This window comes from Carcharodon carcharias, chromosome 22 (assembly GCF_017639515.1).
Source record: "Carcharodon carcharias isolate sCarCar2 chromosome 22, sCarCar2.pri, whole genome shotgun sequence".
NCBI classification, from domain to species: Eukaryota; Metazoa; Chordata; class Chondrichthyes; order Lamniformes; family Lamnidae; genus Carcharodon; species Carcharodon carcharias.
In genome coordinates, this window is record NC_054488.1 from 42,517,856 (window position 1) to 42,530,636 (window position 12,781).

Below are 12,781 nucleotides of genomic sequence, written 5' to 3' on the forward strand. Positions count from 1 at the left end.
CTCACTCACCTTGCTGACTTTCTGAATAAATCTTTTTGCATTTTCTTTTTAATATATCAGGTTGATGACAACTCTGAATCACCTCCTTCCATTACCGGTGTTGCCAGCACTTGGTAAGCATGGGTTCAGTACTGTAGTGATTATGTTACTGGATTAGTGATCCAGAGCCTTGAACTAATAAACCAGGGAATGCAAATTCAAATCCCATCATGGCAGTTTGAGAATTTTAATTCAGTTGAAAAAAATCTGGAAATGAAATGCTGCCAGCAGTGAAAGGTCATAAGAAAAAAACCCAACTTATTCCTTCAGTTAGGTTAGGCACCCTGCCGTCATGAGCCTAGTCTAATGTGATTGACTTTAAGCTGCCCGCTAAATTGGCATAGCAAGTCACTCAGTTATATCACCACCTTCTCAGTGCATCAAGGGATGGTAACTAGGATCTCAGTGACACACACCTCATGAGAATGAATTTTTTAAAAAATCACGCACTAAATGAAGGATTCTCTGCTATTGACCCGGCACAGGAGCCACCAGCTTAAACATTATTCACGAGTTGCACTTTTCTGCTACCATTTTCTGCCTTGGGGACATGAAAATTACCATTTCCCACAGCTGCTAAGTCTAATTCTGTATGACCTTGGGGTATTTAACAGGTGCCAAGCAGCCTACCTGTTGCTTTTTGCTGATATTAGTAGCACATCAGAGAATTTTCAGTGTTTAACAGGCAGGATAGAGTCTGGATGTGTGCCATTAATTTTTACTGTTACTGGCTACATGTAAAGCCATAGCACCTGTAGTGGATAACATGAGTTCACTGTGGTTTTGCAAGGGATAGCGATCCATTTGCTTTGACCAAAAATGTTGAAAAGGTCATATCCTTATGTTAAATAATTGCAACAATCCAAGGCTGACTTGAAGTTGGATACACATTATTTCCAAGTACATAGTTTGAGATTCTGTAGGATCATTAACCTTATTGGAGTTGAAGGGCTCATCGAGTGGTGTAAGATTGGTTAAGATAAACAGATGGGAAAGTATGCTCATCTTTACAAAATGAGCAGCAAATTTTGATTCAACAAAACTATCTTATGTCAACACATTATCTAATCATGCTTTACATCAGGATTACTATAATATCTTGTAAATTTGCTGACTCTTAAATTCACTGCCAGACAATTCTTAAGTCTATGATTTAGCAGCTAGAAATGTAATCATATTTTCACAAATACTATTTTGCTTTATGTATCATGTGAGATTATTGTAATAGTTTATTGTATCTGAGTGAGGTTACTGTAATGTGAAGGATATTTAAAAAATAAGCCTTAAAATGTATGAAATATTAAACTACTTTTTCAGATTGTGTTTTAAAAGTGCTAACGTGACCATATTCATTGTGATGTTTATTCAGTTGTGTAATCTCTGTTTTGAAATTTAAAGGCCTTAATGTGTGTCTCAGTTGTTATTAGATAAGCATACTATAGCTGGTACTTTATATAGAACTCTAATTTGATTTAAATTTGATTACCGTTTATAGTCAAAAGTGTGTTTCTAGATCTTGCCAGTATATTTCTTCATTTTGCAGTTTGAACATTAGTGGACCAACCTACAAAAAATGAGTTTTTCCAAACCTAAAAGGAAGGAAGCTTTGATAAGACAAATGGCCTTTTCTCAAACCTGCCTTTTCTTGTGTTCCTAGGTCATAATGGTATCTCTACAAGCTAACTTCCTGGAATGCCTTGATTGATGATTATAATTAGCATAGAAATATTTTACTATTTCATTCTAATTAGCCACTCTAATCATTTTGTGGTCACCTCCATTAACACTCCAATAATTTGGCTTTTATGGAAGGGAACAATGAAATGAGAGCATCTTTTCTAGCTCCTTGGACTTAATCCATGATTATTCAAAGTTCAAAATAATGGAACGTACTGGCAAGATCTTGAAATGCATGTCGAATGGAAATTTAGTCAAATGAATTTGAATCAAATCTAATCTGCACATACTGTTATGAAAATGCATTTTGAATCAGGGCTAAAATGTAGTCTCAATTTAATTGAACTTGAGACTACAAAATAACTTTGATTTTGCAATCCCAGAAAAATGTATTTTTTATTATTTCATGGAATGTGGGCGTCGCTGGCAAGGCCAGCATTTGTTGCCCATCCCTTGTTGCCCTTGATCTGAGTGGCTTGCTAGGCTCTTTCAGAGGGCAGTTAAGAACCACAATACTATGGATCTAGAGTCACATATAGGCCAGACCAGAAAAGCACAACAGATTCCCTTACCTTAAGGACATTAGTGAACCAGATGGGTTTTTGTGGCAATTGATAATAGTTTCATGGTCACTATCATTGAAAGTTAGTCTCAGCTCCAGATTTTTATTAATTGAATTTAAATTCTGCCAGCTGCTGTGGTGGGATTTGAACCTGTGCCTCAAGATTGCTAGTCCAGCAACATTACCACTGCATCACCATCTCCCTATGTGCAAGGAATGGCCTTGGTTAAGATAGCCCATAAGCTGCCTGGGTTAAGCTAGCCCATAGGGCACTGAGGAAACAGTTCAATTACAGAACCTGTTCATTTGAATAATTAACATTAGTTCACAGCATGGGTTGGCTTTAAGCCAGTAGCTGGCATCATTGAAATTCCAGCTGGCAGCTCAATTTAAAAGGATGTGGGTACTTAAGTATAAGTGGCTGCATGGAAGGTGGGGGTGGTGGGGGGGCGGGGGGGATGGGGGGTGGAATCGATAAACATTGGGGAGTATCATCCCAGAATTGTACAAAGTGTGGTAGCAGGTGTGAAAAATGACGTTTTACCCGTTGGCTGCAATGGCAGGTATTCGCGCCGTATTGTCCGCTTCCTGCCTCATTAATTATGCAGCCACAGGAAGCACGCCTTCTCGCTGGCAGGCAGTCTCTGAATCATGCACCGTGCCATTACCTCACTATTTCCTCACTCTGGGTGCCATATGTAAACTGCAGCCATGCATAGTTCTCAATGTTTGCAGCCCAGGACTGCACCAGTGAAGACATGGCCCTGAAATCCAAGAAGAGTTCAGTGACCCATCACTGGAATACCTTTTGGAGGCCTGCAGTGATGTTCTCCACCCCCAATCTGGCCTCAGGAGGTCCAGCAATCTCACCACTCTGGCTTGGGAGGCGTAGGCAGTGGTGTTTAGTGCCAATGCTACACAGGAAAGGGTAGCCATCCAGTGCAGAAAGAGGATGAATGATCTCATCCCAGCTGCCAGGATAAGGCAACCATCTCACCATTCTAAACTTACACACTCACAAGGCCGTCAGTCATTCACAGGCATCTCACTCACTGCCAGCTCAAGGGACATCACCACTCACTCTCTCACACACACCTTCACATCTCCATCTGGCCTCATCTCCTCTGGAGGTTGCCTCCTCAGCCCTCAGCATTTTGAGGCCACTTGCACAGATCAACATGTGCCCCCCTCAACACACACCCAAGGATATCCCCTTCCCCAGTACAGCCCTCACCCAGCAGCCTCTTCCCTTGCCTGAGGCCACTTCTCCCCCATCCCCCAGGAGTGGACGATTCCATCCATCCATCCATCCAAGTTTCATAAAGTCTCAAAACAGAATTTAGATATTTGTTAATCTTTGCCGAGAATGAGGCTGAAAGTGGTGTGGGGAAGGGGTAGGAGGGCAGTGGCTGTCGCAAGGCAAGGGAGAACAAATATCAGGCTAAGAAGAAATGAAAGGTCATCCAATAGAAAAGCACAAAACACATGTGCAAGTGACAGAGCAGAGCAACACACTCCTCGGCCTGAATTTTGGCTCAACTGAGGACTTTAATCAACTTTGAGAATAATTTTTGATAAGAACTGTTCTGGAAATCTGATAGGTTTAAATTAGTGATAGGGGTTCCATTTAGCACACCTTGAAAACTTCTAAAAATTCCTTTATTTGAAATACAGTTAGATACTCAGTTTCAAATTGTATGTGTTTTGATAGATTTTTTATTTGCAGTTGCACAAAGAAGGTAGTTTTCTTTGATCCAATAATTCTGAATTTGTGCATGATATCCAGATATCACAGGTAGATATCTATAATCATTTGCTGTAATTTTCTGCATTTTTTAACCAACTAAAGCTGGTTAATGTTTAAATATTTTGTAAAATTTCAGCCTTTTCTATATAATTTTATTGCATCTAAATCATTGTCTATCTGTAGTATTCAGACTGTGTTTACAGTTTTTCTCAGTCCACTCCTAATGTCCAGATAAAGTGGCAAGTTTTAATGGAATGATCAGCTGAATACAACAATGCACAAAATATATGTGTCTGCACATGTGTTTGTGTGCGTGCAAGAGACAGAAGCTTCTGCAAAAAGATCTCTTCTAATCTTAGGAATCCAGTTCAGGATTAGCATACTTTAATAAGAAGACTTTGAATTTCCATGCCATCTGAAGGAGCTCTATCTGACAAACATCACATAGATTTTAGTATACCAGAAAGGCTGAACTGATGGGGGTTTTTTGGTGGCATAGTAATAACCCTTAACCAGTTAAATAAGGAAGAATTTCAGAATGTACAACAAATAAAATGGGTAAAAAAATCTTCTTCTGACAATTTTACACAAATAAGTGGTGTGGGAACAAAGGTTTTTGTCCTACCACTCAAATAAAGTGATCAGTGCCACAAAGTGACTCTATAATCTTATAAAAGAATCTTCAAGCACAGGAACTCTACAGTGTGTCAAAAAACATAATTATAGTGGACTACATCACTGATGATACACAGCAGGCGGAATTTTCCATGCCCCCGTTGGCATCGGGCATGTTGGTGGCATGAGCAGACAATATGGCGAGAAGGCCAGAAATCGGTTTCACAACGTCGTGAAACCAGTTTGCGATCGTGCTCAGCCTGTCGATGGCAGGCCACGTTTCCCACCATCAGACGTCGGGAACCTCATTGTAATACATCTGCACATCATTATGAGGCCAGCCCACCTGAATCCTCCCTTCCCCAGCTGGATTATCAGCCCACATTGGCATGATTGCACACCAACCTGTTTCATAACAACGTATCTAAGGCGTGCACTTGGCGGGCTGCACTTTGAGGGTAACTCGGAGGTGAGTACACAGTTAACCTTGTGTAGCGCTCACCTGGGTCGCTTGTTGGACTTCAAGGTTGAGGTGTGTTGGGGGGAGGGGTGGGCAAGGGCTGCCCTGCGGTTGAGGTGCATTGGAATTGGAGGTGGGGAGGGGGGCAAGGGTTGCCCTGCGGTTGGGATGCATTGGATGAGGGTGCAAGGGCTGCCCTGTGGTTGAGGTGCATTGGAATTGGAGGTGGGGGGGGGGCAAGGGTTGCCCTGCGGTTGAGACGCATTGGATGAGGGGCAAGGGCTGCCCAGTGGTTGAAGGTAGTGCACAAGCATGTGTGGGATGGGGAAAGGGAAGTAGCAACACTTTAGGGAAATCTTGTATAAAGTGACCATTCCTCTGCAGCTGAGACAGTTCAGATGCAGCCACATTGACATGCGCGGAGTTGGATCTCTAGTGTGCTTATCTGCCCACTCAAGCAACGTAGATGTATGAAAGTGGCACTAAGTGTTCCAGAGCTTTTCCCTCCTTGGGCACAAACTGCAAACTAATGAGTGTTGTAGTGGACTGCAAAACAGTTGGATGACTGTGCACATTGTACAATCTCCTTGCTAAAGCTGGCCATGGCGCAGTCACTGATGCAGGTGCTCACAACCCTTCACAATGTCATCATTCCACTTTGACCCAGCCTCCCCCTTGGTTCAAGCAAACAGCGCAGCCTTACAGTGTGGGTTAGGAGAATGCATGCACTTGTGCATGCAGTCCAGTGGGCAAAGCTGCTGTCAATTGTTCTGGTGGAGTGGGGCAGAGGTGGGTGGGGTTTCGGTCAGCCATGTAGCGCACTAAACTTTGGCCATCCAAGTAATGGCCAGCACTCTCTGTGGTGCGTTAAGAGGCCTTCAGACTTGACCAAGAGAGGTTCTTAGAACACCCAAGCTAACCCCTGCGTTTCTCTCTTTCATGCAACAGGAGGAGTACATGAGGAGCATGGACCCTAGTGAATCAGCTTTATGCGTCATGGTCTACAGAGCACGAAGACCACAGAAAAGAGAACAACGGAGGCACCTGGCTGGGCAGAGGGAGGATCAGCAGCCTCAGGCAGAAGGGGCAGCTGGGGCCCCTGCACACGCCACTGAAGAGCCACAGCGAGCCGCCATTGGTCAGCGCCTAGCTAGACCCAGGGTCTATAGACGCCGCCTTTCATTCCTGCGAATGACTGAGAAGGAGTGTCGCCGAAGGCTGTGCATGTCTAGGGAACGGGTTGGTCACGTCTGCCAACTATTGTAGGAATTGGCATCACGGGGATATGGAGAGCATCCACTGCCAGTGGCTGTGAAAGTGACCACGGTGCTCAAATTTTACACCAGTGGCTCCTTTCAGGGCTCCACAGGTGACCTCTGTGGGATATCACAAGCCTCCACCCAGAAATGCATCCATGAGGTCGCGGATGACATCTTCGCAAGGGCACACAACTTTGTGCTTTTCACCCGGGACCAGGACAGCCAGGATGCAAGAGCAATTGGATTTGCCCGGATCTTGGGCTGCCCACAGGTGCAGGGTGCAATCGACTGCACTCACATGACGCTCAGATCTCGGTCGCAACAAGGGGCCAACTATGTCAACCTCAAGGGATTTCATTCGCTGAATGTGCAGATAGTGTGCGACCACCACAAATGCATTCTGCAGCTCTGTGAATGGTTTCCAGGGAGTGTCCATGACTCTTACATTCTCAGTCAGTCACAGATTCCTGACGTCTTCCAGGGTCTACAGAGGCTGCAGGGATGGTTCCTTTGGGACAAGGGCTACCCACAGAGGACGTGGCTGATGACACCCATTCGGTGGCCTCAGATTGCAGCAGAGCGAAGGTACAACGAGGCTCATGCTGCAACTCACAATTTGGTGGAGCAAACCATCGGGAGGTTCCGGTGCCGGGACTAGTCTGGTGGAACTATGCAATATAGTCCACAGAGGGTGTCACGCATTGTCATCATCTGCTGTGTCTTTTACAACCTGGTGCTGCAATAGGGAGAGAAGCTGGCTGAGGAGGAGATGGAGGTGCTGGAGGTCTCCTTCTATGAGGAGGACGTTGACGGTGATGAGAGTGAGGAAGTCCTCGAAGGCGACAATGACGGTGATGAGGCCCTCACACTGGTCAGATGAGGCAGACATGCTTGGGAGGCTCTCATAGCTGCTAGATTTGTGGAGGATGATAACAACATGCAGTGAGGTGACCCCATAGATCCTCAGCTAGCACCTATGAATGTTTGACTCCAGCCTAGCTTATGACAGTGCACTTACGCTCTGTGATAATGCTCCTGTCATGGAGATGCAGTGGAAGCCCCAGTAGTCACTCGATTACAGGAGGATGATGACAATATGCAGTGAGGACACTCCATAGATCTTCACATAGCCTCTGAGAATGTCTGACTCCTTGACCCCAGCTCATTTGCGCTTTGCAATCAGGGTCATATCGTACAGACACAGCCATGGAACTTTAAAGGCAACCTGATCCTTTTTCCACCTTCAACGCCTGACCTCCTTCAGGAACACAACATCACTGGTCACAGATGCTGAAGAGATGGGGGCCAGCCCCACTTTAAAGTTGCTGAGAGCGCACAAAGAGAATGACGGAACTTGGTGAGGTCTGTCCACGACATTCTGTCAACAATGACAAGCACCATCACTAATGTGTCCAGGAAGTGTGAGGCTGGACCATTACTTTGGTCTGAAGGCTGCAAAAAGCACAGAGAAGAGGCCCTGGATTGAGATGCCTGTCTTTATCTAGAAATGTTTCGATTGACACAAACACTGCTCATCAGAACAAGGAGCCATAGGCAGGGTGACATTGTTGAGAGTTTATTTACAATGGTGAACATTATGTACAAGTGATTATCACCCATGCCCAGCTATACAACTGCAAGTTCTTAACCTTCCTAACCCTGCTGCTACATCTTGATGCTCCCCAGACATCCACAACGGAAGTGGTGGCAGCCTGCTGACTGCCCTGATTTGCCCTGTCTGAGATTACCTTGATGGACGTCCTCTGGAGGGCCAAGACCTGGAGGGCCCTAGCCTGCTTTCGGGGTCTTGCTGTGTGGCAGTGGCACCCTCCATGAGCTGTGGAGTTGGAGCTGCTGGCGTCACAGGAAGAGGGGATTCGGATGTGCTGGACAGTCCTAGAGTCAACTAGGTGGATGGCTCTGGGGCATGCACCTGCTTATCCTCCTCCCCATGGGTGTCCAAGGGCCCCCAGTTGACTCCTTGAGTGGAAGGGGGAGCTGGAGTGAGATCAAGCTGACCCACACCCCTCTCACGTATACACTGTTGGAGGCCAACTATGGCATCAGCAATGGAGTTCAGCCCGCACAGCAATGCAGGAGCGACATCCTGGACCAAGGTCTCCATGGTGGCTGCCATCCTACCAGTGTTGACCTCGGTGCATTGACATGCCTGCGCTATCACCTCAGCCTGAAGGCAGACAGACCCCTCCATCGTGTCTTGCAATCTGAGGAGTGCAGTGGACATTACTTCCTGATATTCCCAAGCTTGCCTTTGCAGCTCCAGCAACTGAGGTATGATCAAGTCCAGAGGCTCGTCATCTGACTCAGACTTAGCAGATTTCTGGCCTCTGGCAGTCTTCCGAGTGCAAGACACCTGGGAAGTCCCTGCCACCACTTTCTGTGAATCAGGAAATGTGATGTGCTCACCAGATTGTGATCCTGAGCTACTCTAAAGCTAGATCCCACTGAGATGTGTGTCTCTGCACTGGTGGAGGGTGTGGGTGAGCACTGTAATGGGTCTTCAAGGAGGGTGCCTTCAGATTCCTCTTCATAGGTTTCTTCGGGGCTTCATTGGAGTTGTGGACTCTGTCGGTTGTTTCTCAGGTGTGTCTGTGAAAGCAATGAGAGATAATTAGTGCATGGCAGGGGATTGCAGAACAGGGGAACACTCACAGCATGGTTGTCTGATGGATGTTGCACTGCTGGATCCTCATTTGGTAGAGCACCACCTACCTCACCGTTAGCACAGGAACGATCCAGGTCCTCACGACCAGCCGGATGGCTCTGTTTTCAAAGTCCGTGAGCACCTTGGTTTCAGGCATTCCTCCACCAGTCTATGACCTCTCCTCTTGTTGTGTGCCAGCTTGTTCTGCATGAGTGGAGATGGAGAGAGTATAAGCAGGATGCCTGCCAGGCCAGATGATAATTATGTCTGGCATGTGTGGGCAGTGAGTGGTTCCACGGACGGGATGAGGACAATGAAGGCGTGTGTGAGAGAGTGAATGATGATGTCCCTTGAACTGGCAGTGAGTGAGGACCCTGTGGATATGTGATGAGTTTGTGAGTGTGTGAGTTAAGAATGATGAGAAGAGTGACTTACCTTGGCGGAATGGAGGAGATCATTCATCCTCTTGCGGCACTGGGTTGCTGTCCTGTTTTGCAGGGCGTTGGTGCTGACCATCACTGCCACCTCCTGCCAAGCCAGATTGGCGAGGTTGCTGCTCATCCTGCGGCCAGAATGAAGGTAGAGGACATCAAGGCGGGCCTCCACAGTGTCCAGAAGATGCTCTAGAGATGCGTCATTAAACCTGGGGCTGCAGCCTTTTTGACTTTTGGGGTCATGTCTTCCGTGCAGCGGTCCTGGGTTGGAAGCACTGATTGGTGTGTGCGCAGCTGAACTTTAAATATGGTACCCGGCATGATGAAGTGGCGAGGTGATGGCGTGGCGGGCGAATGAGAGCCTGCCCACCATCAAAATGGCACGTTTCCCAGGAATGCATAATTAATGCATTGGGTTTGAGATGAAATGTTGTGCGAAGCCGCCATTGGAGCTGGTGGATAAAATGTCCTTTTTCCCGCCTGCTATTGCACTTAGCGCAAGTTTGGGATGATTCCGCCCAGCATGTTAGCATACGAGTGAAGCAAGTCCTACAGCTTTCATACTCACCATAACGTTTTTAAATATGCTATTGATAAAAAAAAAACGCAATTCATCAGCGACTGAAAATTCTCCAGGGAAGTTATTTTGAAAATTACAACGCACTTTTATTACAGCATTATATTGCTCAATCCACTTGACCCAACTTTCTATTCCACAACATACTTTCACAATGTGATGCTTGGGCTAAACACACTTCAGTACTTTATACTGGCAGCACAACAGATATTGCACCCAGGACTTCTTGCTGTTCAATACTTTGTTTAAATGTTAAAGTGTTCTAAGATTTATTCTTACTTATTTTAGTCTCTCATTATAGTGTCATATGTCATTTCTTTCATTTGGAGCATGAATCACTTGGTAATAAAAGTTCCCATGTGATATCAATGATAAATAAGCTGTTAACATTGTCAACGTTGCATTTCAGATGAAATAGTCATTTTTTAATATTTTCTAGAACTAGTTTCTACAATAACAAATTAATAAAATTCTCTATTAACATTTTAGATTGTTCATAATATTTCAAATTTCTTGCTTAACAAAATTCATCTTACAGCAACAGAATAATCGGCTACTTTAGAAAATGTTGGTAAACCATCTCAGTACAGGTATTATGTTTAAAAGTAAAGAGAATCAATTGCAGATTTAAATAAAAATACTGCAAGTGGTGGAAATCAAAACAGAAAATGCTAGAGATGTAAGGCATGTTACCTGCTGGGTGATGTAGGTTCAACAGTTTTCTGGTCTGTATCGGTTTAGGTACTCTTTAAGCGTCTACAATCAAAATATTAGCCTATCTTTCCTCTTTCAGATGCTGATTGAGCACATGTCTTCCAGCATTTTCTGTTGTTATTTGAGATCAGCTGTCAGAATGGTATTGCATTCAAAAATTTCAAACCTGCTGCTGGTAATAGTTTGGTAATAGATAGAGATGGCCAGCAAATGGGAAAAAAAACCTGAATAAACAGAAATTTTGATAATTTGAGACTGGGTAGCCTAACCTTCAAGTAAAATGTATACATATGTATATGTTCACTGTTTTTACATGTACATGTGAGTGTTGTGTGAGAGAGAGACTTAGAGATCAGCCTTAGGGCAGAATTTTCCAGTCGGCATATGGGGTTGGGCCCGACACGCCAATGCGTAAAATGACATGCGATGGCGTCAGGCATGCGTCCCGATGTCATCACGCGAAATCGCAATATTTCGGAAGCTGGACGCTATGAGTTCCGAGGTGCTCCTGCCATTAATTAACAGGCTAGTTAAGGCTCTTGAGGCAGCAGTTGAAGATGATTTTTCACAGTCTGTGCGATTTTCAGTGTGGCGCAACAGGCGGGTGGGTAGGCCACATTTTTAAAAACCTCATCCACGGGCGGGATAGGAGGGGCCAGTGAGCTTGCTAATGCGAGAAGTAAGAACTTTAGTTTATTACTTACTGCTACTTGCTTGTGTGAACAGGACAACTTCATTTTGCTTCAGAGCTGCATTGACAGAAAGAACACTCTGGAGGAATCATCACACTTCCAGGTATCAGACAGCCTTCCCTTACCCTGGGAATAGGGATTGTGATCTCTGCTGGAGGCACCTTCTCTGAGGAGGAAGAGAGGGCCAGAAGGAGGAGGAGGCCAGGAGTCCATATTCAGCCTCCAGGGGAGCCACTTGTGGGAGGACAGGTGCAGGCACAAGGGGCGCAGGGCCAACAGGAAGTCCAAGGTGGAAGGGACCGCCGAAGATGCCACTATCCTGCTGCCAGGGTTTACAAATGGCGATGCAGCTACCTCAATATGTCTGAGGTGCAGTGTCGAAGAAGGCTCAAGGAAGACAGTGACCTCCATCTGTCAGATGATCAGCCCTGAGATCAGCTCCGACTGTGTGAGTGGACACCCCATGCCAGTGATGCCGAAGGTCACGGTTGCCCTCAGCTTCTCTGCCTCCAGGAGTCACTGGGCGATCTTTGTGGAGTCTCCCAATCAGCTGTCCACAGTTATGTCAAGTTGGTGACAGACGCTTCCTTCAGGCGTGCATTGACTTTCATTCACCACCGCTTGGATGAGGCCAACCAGGCAGAGCGAGTCAGAGACTTTGCGGCCATTGCTGGCTTCCCCCGCATCCAGGTGCAATTAATTGCACACATGTGGCCATCAAGACGCCAGCGGGTGAGCCGGGAGCCTTTGTCAACAGGAAGGGATTCCACTCCATGAGTGCATGTACAGATAGTGTATGACCATAGGATGCAGATTCTGCAAGCCTGTGCAAGGTACCCAGGCAGCTCCCATGACACGTACATCTTGAGACACTCCCAGGTGCCGAGGCTCTTCAGTGCTTCAGCCTGGCTGGATGGATGGTTGGTGGGTGACAAGGACTATTCCCTCAACAGATGGTTCATGACGCCCCTCTGCCATCCAAGAACAGAGGCCGAGCAGCGTTACAGTAGGAGCCGTGCCTCCACAAGGGCTGTGGTAGAGAGAACCATCGGTCTTCTCAAGATGGGCTTCTGATATCTGGACCATTCACTGGGCGCACTCCAATACCCCCCAGATCGTGTGTCACTGATAGTGGTTGCATGCTATGCTCTCCACAATCTGACACCGGAAAGGGGGGATGCAGTGGAAGAAGAAGATGTAGATGCAGATGCTCTGGCTGCAGATGATGAGTCCATTAGTGAGTCCGAGGATGAGCACACTCAGGAGAACGCTGAGGGGATATACGCTGACCCGGGCATCCTCCAAGGAGGCAGGATACCTGGGAGGCTTTGATCCAATGC